This window comes from Mobula hypostoma, chromosome 7, assembly GCF_963921235.1.
Source record: "Mobula hypostoma chromosome 7, sMobHyp1.1, whole genome shotgun sequence".
NCBI classification, from domain to species: domain Eukaryota; kingdom Metazoa; phylum Chordata; class Chondrichthyes; order Myliobatiformes; family Myliobatidae; genus Mobula; species Mobula hypostoma.
In genome coordinates this window covers 116,139,616-116,159,590 of record NC_086103.1, presented here as the reverse complement: position 1 = coordinate 116,159,590, position 19,975 = coordinate 116,139,616, and the positions used below count along the sequence as shown (strand labels likewise).

Here is a 19,975-nt window from a genome sequence, read left to right as displayed (position 1 = left end):
TTATTCATTTCCATGGATGCTGCCTAACCTGCTGAGTTCCTCCAGCATTTTGTGTGTGTGGCTTGGATTTCCAGCATCTGCAGATTTTCTTGTGGTGTGATTGGACACTTATGTTTTATACTCATTCTTCTGGGAAGATTATGGAATGCTCCTATTGTTTTCATTATGTATTCCTTGTGGAAGGAGAATGATTGAACGTGGAAGAATACAGCACAGGAACAAGCCCTTCAGCCCACAATGTTGTACCAAACCATCTAAAAACAAATGAAAGCACCCAAACACTAATCCCTTCTACCTACACAATATTCATATCCCAAACAAGAGAAAATCTGCAGATGCTGGAAATCCAAGCAACACACACAAAATGCTGGAGGAACTCAGCAGGCCAGGCAGCACCTCTGGAAAAGAGTACAGCCAACGTTTCGGGCCAAGATCCTCCAGCAGGAATGGAGAACAAAAGAGGAGGAGCAGATTTCAAAAGTGGAGGGAGGGGAGACAGAAACTCAAGGTAACAGGTGAAACCAGGAGGGGGAGGGATGAAGTAAAGGGCTGGGAAGTTGACTGGTGAAAGAGATACAGGGCTGGAGAAAGGGGGGTCTGATAGGAGAGGACAGAAGGCCAAGGAAGAAAGAAAAGGAGGGAGGAGCACCAGAGGGAGGCGATGGGCAGGCAAGGTGAGAGAGAGAAAAGGGTATGGGGAATGGTGAAGGAAAGGTGGAGGGCCATTACTGGAAGTTCGAGAAATCAATGTTTATGCCATCAGGTTGGAGACTACCCAGAAGGAATATAAGGTGTTGTTTCTCCAACTTGAGTGTGGCCTCATCGCGACAGTAGAGGAGGCCATGGATTGACATATAGGAATGGGAATGGGAAGTGGAATTAAAATGGGTGGCCACTGGGAGATCCCACTTCTTCTGGCAGACGGAGCATAGATGTTCGGCAAAATGGTCTCCCAATCTATGTCGGGTCTCACCAATATACTGGAGGCTACATCTGGAACACTGAACACAGTATATGACCCCAACAGACTCACAGGTGAAGTTCGCCTCACCTGGAAGGACTGTTTGGGGCCCTAAATGGCAGTGAGGGAGGAGGTGTAGCACTTGTTCCTCTTGTAAGGATAAGTGCCAGGAGGCAGATCAGTGGGGAGGGATGAATGGACAAGGGAGTCGCGTAGGGATCGATCCCAGTGGAAAACAGAAAGTGAGGGTGAGGAAAAGATGTGTTTGGTGGTGGTATCCCATTGGAAATGGCAGAAGTGCTGGACTTGGAAGCTGGTGGAGTGGTAGGTGAGGACAAGAAGAACCCTATACCTGGTAGGGTGTCGGGAGGATGTGGTAAGAGCAGACGTGTGTGAAATGGAAGAGATGCAAATGAGGTCAGCTTTGATGGTCAAGGAAGGGAAGCCCCTTTCATTGAAAAAGGAAGACATCTCCTTTGTTCTGAAATGAAAAGTCTCATCCTGAGAGCAGATGCTGCGGAGATGGAGGAATTGAAAGAATGTGCTTTAACAAGTAACAGGCAGGGAAGAGATATAGTCCAGGTGTATCCATATCCATCCATCTTCCTCACATTCATGAGGAAATCTGCAGATGCTGGAATTTCAAGCAACACACATAAAAGTTGCTGGTGAACGCAGCAGGCCAGGCAGCATCTCTAGGAAGAGGTACAGTTGATGTTTCGGGCTGAGACCCTTCGTCAGTACTAACTGTAAGAAGAGCTAGTAAGAGATTTGAGAGGGGGAGGGGGAGATTAGTGGAAAAATGCCCCACCTCCCCCCGTACCCCATTCGTTATTTATTTATTTATATACACACATTCTTTTTCTCTATCTCTTTTTTCTCCCTCTGGCCCTCTCACTATACCCCCTGCCCATCCTCTGGGCTTCCCCCCTCCCCCTTTCTTTCTCCCTAGGCCTCCTGGCCCATGATCCTCTCATATCCCTTTCTCCAATCAACTGTCCAGCTCTTGGCTCCATCCCTCCCCCTCCTGTCTTCTCCTATCATTTTGGATCTCCCCTTCCCCCTCCCACTTTCAAATCTCTTACTAACTCTTCCTTCAGTTAGTCCTAACGAAGGGTCTCGGCCCGAAATGTTGACTGTACTTCTTCCTAGAGATGCTGCCTGGCCTGCTGCGTTCACCAGCAACTTTGATGTGTGTTCCTCACATTCATGTGTCTATGTAAATATGTCTCAAAAAGCTCTAATGTATTTGCCTCTACTACCATACCAGGCAGCGCATTCCAGGCATCCACCACTCTCTGAGTGAAAAACCTACCCCTCATATCCCCTTTGAACTATCCCCTTCAACTCATGCCCTCTGGTTTTAGATGTTTCAACCCTGGGAAACAGATACTCCCTGTCTCTCATAGTCTCATAAACGACTACCAGATCTCCCCTTAGCATCTGATGTTCCAGAGAAAACAACCCAAGTTTACCCAGTCTCTGGTGATAGCACAGGCCCTCTAAACTAGGCAGGATCCTGGCAAACCTCTTCTTCACCCTCAACATCCTTCCTATAGTGGGGTGACCAGAACTGTATGCAATACTCTAGATGTGGCCTAACCAGAGTTTTATAAAGTTACAACATAACCTCTTGACTTTTGAACTCAATGCCTCAACTAATAAAAGCAAGCATTCCATAAGCCTCCTTAACCACTCTGTTGACCTGCATAGCCACTTTCAAGGAGCTGTGAACTTGGACCCAATATCTCTCTGCTTAGCAACACTGTTACAGATCTTGCCCTTAACAGTGTACTGTCTCCTTGTATTTGCCTCACCAGCAACTTTGATGTGTGACACTTCACATTTATCTGGGTTAAACTCCATCTGTCATTTCTAAGCCCATATCCACAACTGATCTATACTACACTGTATTCTTTTCCAGTCTTCTAAATTACCCACAACTCCACCAATCTTGGTACCATTTGAAAACTTACTAACCCACATTTTCATCCAGGTCATTTATATACATCAGAAACAGTAGAGGTCCAAGAACAGATCCTTGTAGAACACCACTAATTACAGACCTCCAGCTCGAATAAGTCCTTTCAACCTCTATCCTCAGTCTTCTATGCACAAGCTAGTTCTGAATCCAAACAGCCAATTCACCGCAGACTCCATGCATCTTAATCTCCTGGATTAACCTCCCGTGAAGGACTTTGTTAAATTAAAATCCATGTAGACAACATCCACTGCCTACCTTTATCAATTTCTCTCGTCACCTTGTCAAAAAACACAATCAAATTGGTAAGACTCGACCTGCCCCGCACAAAGCCATGCTGGCTCTCCCTAATTAGGCAATGGGTTTTCAATTCCAAAAGAATTTTCCCAGCAATATCCCTTAACTGACATGAGACACCAGTCAATATTTACCAGGAATTTCCCTTGTTCCCTTCTTAAATAGAGGTACAACATTAGCTACTCACCAGTCCTCTGAGACCTCGCCTGTGCCTAGAGATGACTTGAAAATACTTGTCAAGGCCCCAGCAATCTCATCTTCCTCCTTCAAAAACTTAAGGAAAATCCCATCAGACCTTGGGGACTTCTTCACCTTAATACTCATTAGGAGACCCAACACTTCCTCATCCTTGACCTCTAAACACCCTAACTTATTTATACACTCAGCCCCGATCTCCTGGAATTCCATGTCCTTTTTCTTGGTAAATACTGAAGCAAAATACTTATTATTTACCTCTCTCACATTCTCCACATCCAAGCAAATGCTTCCCCTTCATCCTTGAGTGGTCCCAATCTCTCCCTAGTTATCCTCTTGCTCTTGATGTATGTATGGAATGCCTTGGGATTCACCTTAATCCTACTTGTCAAGGACATTTCACGGCCCCTCCTGGCTTCCTAATTCCTTTCTTTAGTTCTTCTCTGGCTTCTTTATACTCCTCGTGTGCTTTATTGATCCTACCTTCTGAAGTTTTACATACATTTCCTTTTCTTCTTGACTAAATTCATCACCTCTCTGGGCATTCAAGGTTCTCTTATCCTTCCATCCCTGTCCTTCCTTCTAACAGGAGTATAGCTTTCCTGTACTCTTGTGCTTTATAAAATGACATAGACGTATAAAACTTTATTGGTTTTCTGCACCACTCTCTAATTATTGATACATATATGTACTCCTGACAAATTTTTTGTCATAGAATCATGGAATAGTATACAGCAGTAAGAGATGGATTGTTTCTTCGTATGCATCCTACCATTTTAGGACACTGTCCATCTTGTCCTATTTTTTGCCCTTTACCCATCTTCCTGCAATCATGAATTTACCTGAATTCTTTTTGGAAGTTATTTCTGAATTTGTTTTCAGCACCCCTTAAGAGACCTTAAAGTGCATTGCAGATTACAATTAACTGCAAGAAAAGAAAATCTTGTTACTTTTCATTCTTTAGCAAGTTATATTAAATTTGAGTATTCATGTTACTAATCCACACCTACTGAACTCAAGAATTCATCTGAACTGAGAATAATTTATTTTCATTTGCTCTACCAAAAGTGTTGATGTCGTTAAACACAATTAATCTGTTGTAATTTCTCAGTTCTAAGGAGACTAATCACAACCCCTCTGGTCTCAGATCCCGGGTACCACTTCAGTAAATCTTCTCTGCATTCTCTTTGAGGAGCTGTTATCCTCCTGCAAGTGTTGTGCTCAAAATGAGAAATTGCACAGGGTCCACGACTTGCTGATGGTATAAAAGTTTGGCATAATGTCTGTGCTCTTGTACTCCTTTCTTCTGATATTTTAAAAGAGTGCCAGTTTTACAAACTGTTATGTACGGGTACAACTACATATATATTAAATGAAAGCACACACACGGGAGATCGTTTTATCAGGTGTATTCACATTGCAGTGAGAGAGAGAAAGAGAGCAATTCACATGTGTAGACAACAATGCATGTGCAAACAACAGACCTATATGTAGTGCTAAGGGGGGGATGTCAATGTTCTAAAAGAAACAGATCTTCCCCCCCTTTAGATTAATGCAATATAAATCTGTATATGTACGAAACATTAAGTTTTCCTTTCATGAACCCATATTCCAAATAAACATGCTTTCACAGTAACAGTTTATTACTAACTTCACAGTTCTTTTTGGGGGTGCTCTGTTTCTTTCAGGAAAGCACCTCTGGACTTGTAGACAACACACATCAAAGTTGCTGGTGAACGCAGCAGGCCAGGCAGCATCTATAGGAAGAGGCGCAATCGACGTTTCAGGCCGAGACCCTTCCGTCCTGACGAAGGGTCTCGGCCTGAAACGTCGACTGCGCCTCTTCCTATAGATGCTGCCTGGCCTGCTGCGTTCACCAGCAACTTTGATGTGTGTTACTTGAATTTCCAGCATCTGCAGAATTCCTGTTGTCTGGACTTGTAGAGTAGCGTCAGATTTGGAAGGTGTTTTGTCTAAGACAGTGTTCTCAGTTTCTGGTGTCACGTTGCTGTCAGTAACATCATCACTGAGAAGGAAGTCCGGTGACTGTAATGTGTCCGTCTTGTTGGATGCAGTTGACCCAGGTGTGTTCTTCAGTTGAGCATCCAGTATCTGGTCCACATGATGTCTCCATGTCTGATCCCCAACATCCACTGTGTACATCAGTGGTCCCGTTCTTGTAGCTATCCTACCAAGTGTCCACTCGTCTTCTCAGTAATCATGCGCTAGGACTTCCTATTGGATCTCGAAGCTCCTTGCTGTTTCACTTGGCAACTGGTTGGACTGTTTGTTCTGCACTTCCCTCCATAGGTCTGGTTTCAGGAGGTCCATGTGAGATCTCAGATTTCTGTTCATGAACAGCATTGCCGGTGTTTGATTTGTCATTGCAAGAACAGAGTTCCAATACACAAAAAGGAAGTTCTCCACCTTGTGCTTTAGAGAAAGAGCCCCCTTGTCCATCACTTTAATGGACTTCTTGAAGATTTGGATAAACCTTTCAGCTAACCAATTTGTTGCTTGATGGTGAGGAGCTGACTTGAAATGTCTGATATCATTTTTCTTCATGAACAGAATTCTTCTGACATGTATTGTGGTCTGTTGTCACTCACAATTTGTTCAAGTAAGCTGTTTCTAGTGAAGGCAGAGGCAGTCTTTGTTCAGGTAGTGGACTTCATTGGTATAATCTCTGGCTACTTCGAATGAGCATCCACAATAATCAGAAACATGTAGTGATGAATGTCTCAGCAAAGTCAATATGTACTCTTTGCCATGGTGAGGACGGCCACTCCCACAGGCGTAACAGTCCCTGTGGGGGTGCATTTTGAACTTTTTGGAATTCTGAACAGATTTTGGCGAAGACTTTGATCTGTTTATCTCTTCATACACCTTCTGATTAGTGTTAAGCAGCTGCGACAATCTCTGGTTAGTGCTACCATTTGGGCAACAATTGCCTGTTGATGTCACCCTGAGAACCTTGGCTGAGTGCCAGTCTCGTTAGATTTTTCTCAACTATTCCCGTCCCAAAAATGCTGGCCCTCCACTTTTCAATACATACATCTCTATTTGTTGTGTTTGGCCTCCATGCATTACATTTACTTCAGTTTGCTTTGGGAGACACTTTTTCACCTGTGTAAGTCTTTAGCATCACTGAGGTATTCTCTAATGGTAGCTTACAAAACAGTCTGTTGTAGACAGCCTCTGGAATGATAGACTGACTCTGTATCCGGCTCCATTTTTAGTTTTACACCATATCTGCTTCAGTTATACTATGCAGTCGTAGGCATGACAGTTCACCGGGAGGAGAAGATGGCAGCGCGCGCAGCTCTCCGGTGAAATGATATCGTATCTGTTAAATAGGGGCCGTGGACAATTCTGATTTGATGAGACAGACATGAGAAGCAGAGGAACATCTGGAGAAATTTCTGAAATGCCTGGTTCGCTGCTGTTGTTACTGTGCGATCGAGAATCTCCGGAGGGTAGGCCCCAAAATCCCCGGCTTTGCCTGCTGCTGGCAACCGAGGCCGAGGTCGAAGCGTTCAGATAGAGATGGTGCTCGGTACTCGGTGTCAGAGGGCTGATCAGAGCTCGAAGTTTTCGGACAACTCAGAGTCGGACTGTGGTCGGGCATGGCAGGGAGAGTTTTCTTCCTTTTCCCGTCTGCGTGAGATGTGGGACTTTCGAGAAACTGAACTTTTTTACTGTGCCATGGACTGTTCCTCATCAAGTTTTTGTTGCACTGTTGTAACTATATGTTATAATTATGTGGTTTTGTTAGTTTTTCAGTCTTGGTCTGTCCTGTGTTTTTGTGATATCACACCGGAGGAATATTGTATCATTTCTTAATGCATGCATTACTAAATGACAATAAAAGAGGACTGCGTGTCCTCATAATCTAATCTAATCTAACCTTTGTCAGACTCTGTATGTTGTCTGATTCTGTTTTACATTTGGTAACTTTATGCATTTGCTTAATTTTGTACTTGAGTCTTTTCACTTGGTTGTGCTTTTGGTCTGCCTTGCACACTCACTCTATGTGACCTTGTCTGTGACACTTTCTGCTGACTTTTTCTTTGAACCAACAGTCATTTGCATCATGGGAGGCTTTCCCACCTCAATAACATCTTGGGCTTTTTGCACCATTCAGGGACAATTTGTATTTTTCACATTCTATCCTCTTTTTCTGTAGTTCTGCTGCATCCTTTGCTGTAGTCTCTAACCATATTGCAATGATCAATGCCCATTCTAAGGTTGGGTCTCTTTCTGCCAGTAGCCTCATTTGAGCAATTTGACTATGCATGCCACAGACAAGCCTGTCCCTTAATGCATCAGAAAGTCCATCTCTAAAATCACAGTACGGGCAAAGTTTGTGTAGTTCTCTAATGCATTCAGAAAGGATTTTATACTTTGACTGGTTCCTTTTGTAAAATCTAAATCTTTCAGGTATTACCAATGGTTTCGGGATCAAGTGATCTTGTAAAATTGTAATAATTTCACCGAGCGTCTTGCTTGCTGGCTTTGCAGTGGTTACTAAGTTGTGTAAGAGACCGTACATCACTGCACCCATTTAGCTAAGAGGTGTAGGGCCTTTCTTTTGCTCCTCCATATTTTCACGTTACAATACAGTTCCACCCTCTTGATATACAACTCCCAGCCTTCATTAGCACTACCAAATTCATCAGCTTCCGGAATGAAGCCATCGCAACATTATTTCCACTTTAAATTCAATGTGTCTTTCACTGTTACACATATGTTTCTTTGTTAATGTCTGTGACAACCTTCTCGTGCTATTTAACTCTCGCTGTTCATTCCTGTAACTGTTGGTGCAGTTGGTGATATCCTTTGATATTCAGGTTTGTACTCATCACCGATTTTTTCTGTTTGTGCACAACTACATATAAAAGCATGCACACGGGAGATGGCTTTAACTGGTGTATTCACATTGCAGTGAGAGAGAGAGTGAGAGATGCACATTTGTAGACAACAGCGCATGCGTAGACAACAGATCAATACATAGGGCTGGGTAGAGGGGGATGAGTCATTGTTCTAAAAGAAATAGATGGAAATTCCCTATCTAACTTGGGTTACCAAATTTTTACCAACTTGATTTCTCTTGTGTAAGTTGCTGAAAGCCAAGGGAACCTGGGAACCCTTTGACAACATCAAAGCAGTTTTATCGTTGGCTTGAGAATCCAAGTTGATGCAGTTCTTCTGGCTGACCATGAAGAGACAAACCCTGGCTGGTTCTATCAAAGTGCAAATCTTCACACTTGTCTGCATGAAATTCCATCTGCCATTTTCCTGCCCATTTTCCCAGCTGATACAGATCCCTCTACAAGCCATGCTAGCCTTCCTCACTGTCCACTACACCCCAATCTTGGTGTCATTCACAAATTTGCTGGTCCAGTTAACTATACTATTATTCAGATCATGGATATAGATGAAAAACTACAAAAGACCCAGCCTCGATCCCTGTGGGACACCACTAGTCACAGGTCTCCAGTCAGAGAGGTAACCCTCTACTATCACTCTCTGGCTCCACCCACAAAACCAATGTTTAATTCAATTTATTACCTCATCCTGAAAGCCGAACGACTGGACCTTCTTGACCAGCCTACTATGCGGGACTTTGTCAAATTCCTCACTAAAGTCTATGTAGAGAATATCTTGCCTTCATCTACTTTCCTAGTAACTTCCTTGAAAAACTCTATGAAATTGATTAGACATGACCTAAGCTGCATGAATCCATGCTGACTGTCCTTAAACTATGCATGACTATCCAGATATTTAGGATGCCTTCCAATAGCTTTCCCACAATTGCTGTCAGACTCAACCGGCCTATAATTTCCTGGTTTAGGTTTAAAGCACTTTTTAAACAGCGTAACAACATTGACTATCCTTGAATCGCCTGGTAAGGATATTTTAAATATTTCTTTTAGGACCACAGCACTTTCTGCACTTGCCTCTTGTAGGGTCTGAGGGAACACCTTGTCAGGCCCTGGGGATTTATCCACCCTATTTGCCTCAGGGTAGCAAACACCTCCTCCTCTGTAATCTGCACAGGGTCCATGAAGTCGATGCAGCTTTGCCCCACTTCTATAGACTCTGTATCCTTCTCCTGAATAAATACAGATGCAAAGAATTCATTTAAGATCTCCCCCATCTGCTTAAGCTCCACACATGGATTACCATTCTGGTCTTTCAGAGGACTAGTTTTGTCCCTTTTGCTCCTAACATATCTGTAGAATCCCTTAGGATTCTCCTTCACCTTGTCTGCTCGAGCAACTTCAAGACTCATTTTATCCTTTTTGATTTCTTTCTTAAGTGTTCTCTTACATTTCTTATACTCCATAAGTACCTCATTTTTTTCCTATCTACCTATACCTGCTATGCACCTCCTTTTTTCTCTTATCCAGGGCCTCAATATCTCTTGAAAACCCAGGTTCCCTACACTTGTTATCCTTACCATTTACTCTGACAGGCATATACATGCTTTGTACTCTCAAAATTTTGCTTTAGAAGGCCTCCCACTTTCCAAGTACATCTTTGCCAGAAAACAGCCCACCCTAATCCACTTACCAGATCATTTCTGACACCATCAAAATTGGCCTTTCTCCAATTTAGAATCTCAACCCATGGACCAGATCTATCTTCTTGCATATTTAATTTGAAACTAATGACATTGTGGTCACTGGATGCAAAGTGTTCCCCTATACAAACTCTATCCTGTCTCATTCCCTAATTGCAGATCAAGTATCACACACTCTCTCGTTGGAACTTTTATGTGCTGATTGAGGAAACTTTCCTGAACACATTTGACAAACTCTTTCCTATCTTGTCCTTTTACATTATGGGATTCCCAGTCAATATGTGGAAAGTTAAAATCACCTACTACAACAACCTTATGTCTCTTGCATCCGTCTGTGATCTCTTTGCAAATCTATTCCTCTAAATCCCTCGAACTGTTGGGTGGTCTGTAATATAGCCCCATTAATGTAGTTTTACCTTCCTTATTCCTCAGTTTCACCCATAACGCCTCACTTGTCGAGCTCACCAGTCTGTCCTGACTGAGCACTGCCATGGCATTTTCCCTAGCTAGTAAAGCCTCCCATCCTCCTTTAATCTCGCCCACTCTGTCACGTATAAAACAACAGAACTCTGGAACATTGAGCTGCCAGACCTGCTCCTCCTGCAATCAGGTCTCACTAGTAGCTACAATGTCATAATTCCAGCTGTTGATCCATGCCCTGTGCTCATCTGCCTTCCTTGCAATACCTTTTGCATTGAAATATTTACAGCTTGGGACACTAGTCACACATGTTTAACCTTTCAATTCTTTATTTTGTCTGGGGTCTTGCCAACATCTGCCTCCACAACCTCTCCACTCACTGTTCTGGCACTTTGGTTCCCATCCCCCAGAAACTAGTTTAAACCAAACCATGCAGCATTAATAAACCTTCCCATTAGGATAGTAGTTCCCCTCCAGTTCAGCTGCAAACCATCCCTTCTGTACAGGCCCCACCTGCTCTGGAAAAGAACCCAATTATCTAAAAATCTTATGCCCTCCGTCCTACACCAACTCCTTAGCCACGTTAAACTATATAATCTTCCTAGTTTTGGCCTCACTAGCACATGGCACATGTAGGAATCCTGAGATTACATCCCTGTAGGTTCTGCCCTTTAACTTAGCACCTAACTCCCTAAATTCCTTATGCAGAGCCTCATCACTCGTCCTACCCATCATTTGCGAACTTACCAACCCAACTATTTACATTTTCATCCAGGTCAATTATATACACCACAAGCAGCAGAGGTCCCATTGCAAATCCCTGCAGAATACCACTAATCACAGACCTCCAGCTAGAATAAGTCCCTTCGACCATTACCATCTGCTTTCTACAGGCAAGCCAGTTCTGAATCCAAACAGCCAATTGTCCTGGATCCCATGCATCTTAATCTTCATGACAGAGCTTGTCAATCACCTTACCTAAATCCATGTAAACAACATAGACAGTTAGAAACGTAGGAAACATACAGCACAATGCAGGCCCTTCGGCCCACAAAGCTGTGCTGAATATGTCCCTCCCTTAGAACTACCTAGGCTTTACCCATAGTCCTCTATTCTTCTAAGCTCCATGTAGCCATCCAGGAGTCTCTTAAAAGACCCTATCGTATCCGCCTCCACCACCGCCACCGGCAGCCCATTCCACGCACTCACCACCCTGTGTGTAAAAAAACTTACCCCTGACATCTCCTCTGTACCTACTTCCAAGCATCTTACATCTATGTCTTCTCATGCTAGCCATTTCAGTCCTGGGGAAAAGCCTCTGACTATCCACACGATCAATGTCTCTCATTATCCTGAACACCTCTGTCATGTCACCTCTCATCCTCTGTCGCTCCAAGGAGAAAAGGCCGAGTTCACTCAATCTATTCTCACAAGGCATGCTCCCCAATCCAGGCAACATCCTTGTAAATCTCCTCTGCACTCTTTCCATGGTTTCTATGTCCTTCCTGTAGTGAGGCGACCAGAATTAAGCATAGTATTCCAAGTGGGATCTGACCAGAGTCCTATATAGCTGCAACATTACCTCTCGGCTCTTAAACTCAATCCCACAATTGATGAGGGCAGTAATAACAAAAAAAGGTGATTCTAATAATAACAAAAAAAAAGTAATAAATATTGAGAACATGAGATGAAGAGTCCTTGAAAGTGAACCCATAGGTAGTGGATATATTTCAAAGATGAGGCAAGTGAAGTTGAATGAAGTTATCCCCTTTGATTCAAGAACCTGATGGTTGAGAGGTAATGACTGTTCCTGAACCTGGTGCTGTGAGTCCTTAGGCGCCTTCTTCCTGATGGCAGCAGTGAGAAGAGAGCATGTCCTGTAAACTCAAGTCACAGCTTAAGCGGGTCAAGGATGACCTGGCACTCAAGTTGGCTGGCATTTACATGATTTTCTGTGAATGCGGAGCAGTATATATCTGCCAGACAGGGGTGCACGGTGGAAACCTGCATCAAGGAACATAGGAAGTGTATCCATTTGGGTTATCTGGAGAAATCAGAGGTAACAGAACATTGTATTCACAATGCCCATAGCATGAATTTTGACGGCACAAAACTACTACACCGTGCCAAAGGCATTTGGTACTGCCTGGTAAAGGAAGTCATTGAAATAAAACTAGAGAAGAAGTATTTTAACAAAGACGAAGGTCTTGCTCTAAGGAAGAACTGGAATTCAATTGTAAACAAGGTGGAAGAGCGGAAACCTGGTTGGATGAGGACTAACCAATCACGAGGGACAAACTACAGGGGTATAAATACCACCAGACCAGGCATGCCCAGGCATCATTCCTGAAGAAGATGGCAGTGTTTGTTGTCAAAGTATCAGTTATAATCGATAACTATACCTGGCTGGAAGCCCGAGAAGAGTTTATTCACTATTTAGTTTTATTTGAGTATCATCAAGAAATAGTTACTTATCCTCGTAAATGCTGCTTTAAAATTATTTGTCCAGAGCAGCATCGGAAACTTTGATTGAAGACCATTACTCTGAAAAACCATATATAGATCCCAGCCTAGCTATTAAAACAGGAAATTATGTTGTCATGGCGCTGTTTGAGTATCACAACCTAAAAGCCACTTCCTTGAGCAATCCATGTGTCATTTTTTCAATAAGATTATTCTCACTCCTTCCTTTTCTAGAATTTTCTCAGTGTCATGGTCCGGTCTATGAAATCCACATTCTGGTTCACAGTCCAGTCCATGTTCCGTATTCCAGGTTTTCTGGTTTTCCCCAGTTTCTGTTGAGGCAGCTGATTCTCGTTTGGGCTGGCTTCATGAATAGCTTCAGGATTCAGCCTCGGGCTGCTGGATTGTTCCTGTCCAAACCCCCTGTCTGAATCCCTTCCCTTTGCCTTGCCTCGTCTGAAGCCTTGCCTCGCCTCACCTTGCCTCGTCTGAAGCGTTGCCTCGCCTTGCCTCGTCTGAAGCCTTGCCTCGCCTTGCCTCGTCTGAAGCCTTGCCTCGCCTGAAGCCTTGCCTCGCCTTGCCTCGTCTGAAGCCTTGCCTCGCCTTGCCTCGTCTGAAGCCTTGCCTCGTCTGTAGCCTTGCCTCACCTGTAACCCTCGCCTGCACAGCTGTCAAGTTCCATTGCTGGAGCAAGATAAGGAACTGTCTATCGTTGTTTTGAACTGTCTCTGTGTCCACACCTTCACTAGGTAGGTCTGGCCATTTGCCGCTAGCTAGTGTTGGGAAACGTCTGTGTCCACACCTTAACTAGGTAGGTCCAGCCTTTTGCCGCTACCTAGTGTTGGGATCAGTCTCATCAGCATTCTGTGTATGAGTCCCGGCCCTACATCCTGTTCCAAAGGAGGGGTCCTGGCTCTGTGTTTTGTGTATGAGTCCCAGCCCTACATCCTCTTCCCAAGGAGGGGTCCCGCCTCTGTGTTCTGCGTTCCTGTTTCCCTCGACCAAGGCTCTGTGTTCCTGTTTCCCTCGACCGGGGCTCTATGTTCCTGTCTCTCCCTCGACCGAGGCTCTGTGTTCCTGTCTCTCCGTCGACTGGGGCTCTGCGTTCCCGTCCCTCCGTCGACCGGGGCTCTGCGTTCCCGTCTCTCCTTCGACCGGGGCTCTGCGTTCCCGTCCCTCCCTCGACCAGGGCTCTGCGTTCCTGTTTCCCTCGACTGAGGCTCTGCATTCCTGTTTCCCTCAACCAAGGCTCTGCGTTCCTGTTCCCCTCGACCGAGGCTCTGCGTTCCTGTCTCTCCTTCGACCGAGGCTCTGCGTTCCTGTTCTCCCTCGACCGAGGTTCTGCGTTCATATCTCTCCCTCGACCAGGGTTCTGTGTTCCTGTCTCTCCCTCGACCAAGGCTCTGCATTCCTGTCTCTCCCTGGACCAAGTCAAGGCTTCGGGGTCTCGTCCAGTCCTAGCCACGTCAAGAACCTTGTCTTGTCCAAGCCACGGCTTTATGTTCTCGTCTTGTCCATGTGTCTCGCCCTTGCCCAGCCCGGTGCTGGGGTTCCCTTGTTCTGTCCAGGGATCTCATGTCCAGTCCTGTTGCCACTCCTCTTCCTGTAGCCACGTCTTGTCTTGCCTAGTTCTTTAGTCCAAGCCCGAGTCAAGTCCCAGGTTCTGGGTCCTTGTCCAGTCGCTGGCTCGGAGTCCAAACCCAGGCTCCTAGTTCCCAGTTCCATGTCCTGGTTCCACTATTATAGTCAAGTCCTAGCCCAGGCCCTGAATCCTTGTCTCATCCAGGGCCTGTGTCGTGTCCAGCATCGTTTCTTCCTGTCACACCTTGCTACCTTGATAATCCTAGTCCTGCTCCTAGCACATCAGTGTCTGTGTCTTGCATTTGGGTCTGCCCCCAGCGCCCCCCACACTATGACACTCAGTCCTCTGTGCCCTTGGAATATTCTCTTAAGACATCCATTTTCCAAAGGGAACAAGCAAATTACCAATGCACAAGAGCGGTTGGTTTGTGCTGCATCTATTAGATTATGGGAACACTCAGTCCTCTTTTATTGTCATTTAGAAATGCATACATGCATTAAGAAATGATACAATGTTTCTCAGGAGTGATATCACAGAAAACAGGACAAACCAAAGACTAACGCTGACAGAACCACATAATTATAACATTTTTATTGCAGTGCAAAGCAATACCATAATTTGATAAAGAACAGACCATGGGCACAGTAAAAAAAAAGTCTCAAAGTCCTGATTGACTCCCGAGTCTCCGATAGCAGGCGGCAAAAGGGAGAAACTCCCTGCCATAAACCTCCAGGCACCGTCAACTTGCCGATACCTTGGAAGCAGCCCACCCTCAGTCCATCCATCCGAAAACTCCGAGCTTCCAAGCAGCTTCTCGATACAGCCTCCCTAGCGCCATCGTCTGCCGAGCGCCTTCGACCTCTCCCCGGCCGCTGAAACATGCAAAGCCGAGGATTTCGGGGCCTTCAGCTCCGGAGATTCCGGTTACCACACAGTAGCAACGGTAGCAAAGCACACTTCAGAAGTTTTCCAGATGTTCCGCTCTGTGTGGAACATAATTTCATAATTTCTTCTGAAAACTTTCAGCTTGAAATAACTATGGAGACTACTAGGCACCAGCATAGATGCAGCTGAGCCATTGAGCATCTGATCCAGAAATAATCGATGGCTTCCTTAAATAGCACTCTGGTTGACATAATGAGCTGCCAAACCTGCATGCTACAATTGATGTACACTGGACAAATGTTAATGCTGTCAAATATCCTGAGGGACCTGGAGTTCCAAAACCACAATGCACTAATCAGGAGCTAACAATGATGATTCCTCGCCTTGATCCTATCATGTCTTGCAGTTGTTTCAACCTCTTTTTTTTCAAGATTACAGAAGCGACATGCATAATGAAAAGTTGTCCAATGATGAATATAACCATTGTTCTGACAAGTGAATTTCTACAAGATCCTCCCAAGTGCATCCAGCTTTTCAATATTGCTATGAAAATGTGAGTTATTCCCAATGGCACTAAATAATTTAGAGAATTTTGGTAGTCAAGCAATGCTTGAAAATCAGAAAATAGTCTTAAACAGGTTCCAGTAATAACAGATAATACTGAGAATACTCAGCAGGTCAGGCAGCATATGTGGATAGAAAAACAGTTTCATCAGATCTAGGAAGAGTTTGAAATGAAACATGTTTGAAGTACAAAGGAGGAGGAGAGTTGAGACTAGAAAGGGGATGTCTGCACAGAACGAAGGCCAGAGGAGACAAGCGGGGGTGGTGCCAGCTGAGAGAGGAGGAGCATCTGAGGCATATTGATTTTTGCTGTCCGTCAATGTTTTTGTTCAATGCATTCTTCTGTTTTCTTTGGGGTATTAATTATCCATAATTATCCACAATTTTAAACACTGGCTTGAGAATCTTGGGGTTAAGCTCTAGCACAACTAAACTGGCAGAACACGGTATTTCCTCATTTTCACTCAAGGCAAACTATCCCGTCTCAACTTTCATTTCCTGGAGTTAGTTCTTTAGCCAATGTGAGCTGTCGGCATTGTTGTTTCATTCATGCAAAGCAGATCAGGTTTCTCCGGAAGTATAAACAAGTCAAAAACACTTTTAATCCCACTTGTAATTGATATCCTCTGTGACTGATTATCTTGTTCTAGTGGAGACTTGGCCCAGATGGCTCTTTAAGTATTTAAATGAGTATTCAGAATATAAATTCTAGCATAGCTTGAATAAAGTCAAACCTTCGGTAGCTCAGTAACAAATAGAAATAATGCCCGCTTTAATAACAGTTAATGTTTTAATGGGATTGCTTTCACCTATTAATATATATGAATCATGTCCTTTTAATTCCCAATATTTAAAGCACTTTAAGTATGTATTTGGTGGGTTTAACTGAGCGCTTTGGCCATCAATTATTAAAAAAATGTTTTTCTACAAAATATGTATTTCTGGCTACCACATTCCGGGAAGGATGTGGTGACTCTGGAGAGACTAATTAAAAGGTTCTCCAGGGTACTTCCTGGATGAAAGACTATTAGCTCTATGGGGAGGTTGGAGAAGCTGGGATTGTTTTCACTGGAGCATCGGAGGCTAAGAGGCGACCTAAGAGAAGTATATAAAATTATGAGAGGGTGGTCAGAATGGAAGTGTCACGTACTAGAAGGTACTGTAGGTTAGGGGGAAAGTTTTAATTGATGTTTTATCTAGGATGAATTGACGGGGCTTGCGGATTAGACTTTGTACTTCATGTTATGATGTGTTTCTGGTCCCTCTTTTTGTTGCTGTTTTGTGCGATTTTGACCATGCCGCACTGATATTGTGGCCTGCAGATAGCCAGCGACACGGCGCTGGATTGAACCGAACTGAGTATGCCTGGATTCTTTCAATGACTGTGTGATTTGGTGTTTTGTATTCTGTGTTTTTTTTTCTCTATTTTGTTGTGATTTGTTCTTGTTTTGCACGTGGGGGGGGTGGTTGATGTTTTTCTTTGAACAGAATCCTTGGTTTTCTTTGTTTCGTGGCTGTCTGTGGGAAGACAAATCCCAGGGTTGTACACTGCATACGTACTTTGATAATAAATATGCATTGAACCTTTGAAAGTTCAAGTGTGGTTTACATGGCAGGTCTTGTACACAGAGAGTGGTAGATGCCTGGAACATACTTCCAGGCAGATAATGACAATGACATGTAAGAGGCATTTAGACAGACACATTAATAGGCAGGGAATGCAGGGATTTAGACTAGGTACAGATAGATAGGATTAACTTAAGTGGCATAGACATCATGAGCAGAAGGTCCTGTTCGTGTGCTGCACTCTTCTGTGTTCTCTATACATACAAAAATATACTTCACTTCAGCTGTTAATTAGTCCTCAAAATACTGTCTATGTACCAAATTAGACCAGACTTTTATAATTCATCAACCCCAATTCTGATTCCTCAGCAAGGTAGGCCGTTTCTACAACTAATGTCCTAATTTTGTGCAGAGTCAATTATACAACCACTTTGCAAATTACAAGACCAGATGAGTAGTTTTTCCTGGTTTTAAGTAGCCAGTATGCTACTTTGTAGACATTTACACTTTTGATTTTGATAATTTGCAGTTTTTAAAGTTACTTTTATTAGCATGAAGGATAATTGAAGAATTTATTAAGCAGCTGATCTGTTTAATATAATTAATAGTGGGTTGTATTTCTGTTTCATATGTGGAGCTGGGAAAAGTAGAGTGTTTGCTCATCCAATTGGCTTCACTTATCACCTTGCCCTCTCCCCACCTTTTTATTCTGGTGTCTTGACCCTTCCTATCCAGTCTTGAAGAAGGGTCTCAGTGTTAGAGTGATTTTTGGGTTCAGGTCATTTACACTTAGCAAATGGATTTGGCCACCAGTCTTCTGTTCCTTGACAATGTATTGTGAATTTAGTTTGTACCAGTGCATTTCCTAAAAGCTGTGAATCCCAGTCCAGAGACGATACTGGCATCTGTGGGATGGATGTGAACCAGGAGGTGTGAAGTTTGCATGTAGTTTCAAAGACAGCATTATCCATACTTTGTAAGTATGGAATTGTCCTTTATGATTAGCACGTAAAATACCAAATAAATGTATTGTGGATTCAGTTTGGAACAATGGGTTCCTAAAAGCCCAGTCCAGACGCTGCTGGCACCTGTGGGATGGATGCGAATCAGAAGGTGTGGTTTGTCTCTCTCTGTGTCTGTGTCTGTGTCTCTCCATTCCATAGGATGATGATGGTTCCTTTCAGTCAGTTAGTGGTGTTTGATATGTGCGTCCTGGAGTGGCTGTACAGGCCAATCCTTGACAGGCACTGCTTGCCACATACTTGGCAGGTGAGGCCTGGAGGGGCAGCAGGGGCAGAATCTCTGTTGTGGCACTTCCTGTGCCTTTCCTCTGTTGCCTCGTTCAGCTTGTTCTCAGCAGCATCCACACCTTTTCTGGTGGCGTCCCTCCACTGTGAGCGATCTTGAGCCAGATCCTCCCATGTTGATGGGGCAATGTCAGCTTTCCTGAGGCTCCTGTGCAGAACATCTTTGTACCGTAGTCGCTGGCCTCCTCGTTTTCGGGTACCACTGGACAGTTGGCCATACAAGATGTCCTTGGGCAGTCTTCCGTCAGGCATTCTGACACCATGTGCTGCCCAGCGCAGTTGGGCTGACATCACCAAGGTTGAAACTGCTGGCATTCCGGCTCGAGAGAGGACCTCCGTATTGGAGACCTTGTCTCGCCAGATGATCTTCATCAGAGAACGTAGGTGACACTGCTGCAGTTGGTCAAGCTGGCGTAAGTGTCTCTGATATGGGCAGCATGTCTCACATCCATATAACAAGGTTGATATGACAATGGCCCTGTATACCTGATGTTCTGTGACCAAACTGGATCTTTCAGATGACCAAAGGCAAAGCAGGCTTTTCTGGTTCTTGACTCAATCTCTACATCCGGAGAAGCTGAGGATGTTATTATGCTGCCCAGGTGGCAATACTTGTTGACAGCATTGAGACGAGTGTCATCAATGAGGACAGTTGGTTCTTCGTAGCTTGAGCCAGGAGCTGGTTGGTACAAAACTTCTGTCTTTTTCAGGCTGATTGTCAGTCCAAAGCTTTTGGCTGCACTGGCAAAGCGACTGGTGATCTCCTGTAAGTCTTCGAGAGAGTGGGCAACCAGTGCACAGTCATCAGCAAACTGTAGCTCAGGCGCCACAATGTCCCTGACTTTGGTTTTTGCTTTCAATCTTGCGAGGTTGAGGAGCCCACCATCAGCCCTCGTTTGTAGGAAGAACCCTGACTTCAGGTCCGATGTGGCACCCTGAAGAACAGCAGCAAAGATTAGAGATTAAGGGAACTAGGGCTTTACTCTTTAGAGAGAAGGAGGATGAGAGGAGACATGATAGCGGTGTACAAGATAATAAGAGGAAGAGATGGAGTGGATAGCCAGCGCCTCTTCCCCAGGGCACCACTGCTCAATACAAGAGGACATGGCTTTAAGGTAGTGGGTGGGAAGTTCAAGGGGATATTAGAGGAAGGTTTTTTATTCAGAGA

At 44.2% G+C, this 19,975-nt stretch overlaps 1 protein-coding gene across 3 annotated transcripts in view; it reads left to right on the top strand.

Moving 5' to 3' along the window:
- Positions 1-19,975, top strand: part of LOC134349475 (alpha-(1,3)-fucosyltransferase 4-like) — a 53,705-nt gene that overhangs the window by 22,737 nt on the left and 10,993 nt on the right. The gene's annotated exons all lie outside the window — the stretch shown is intronic.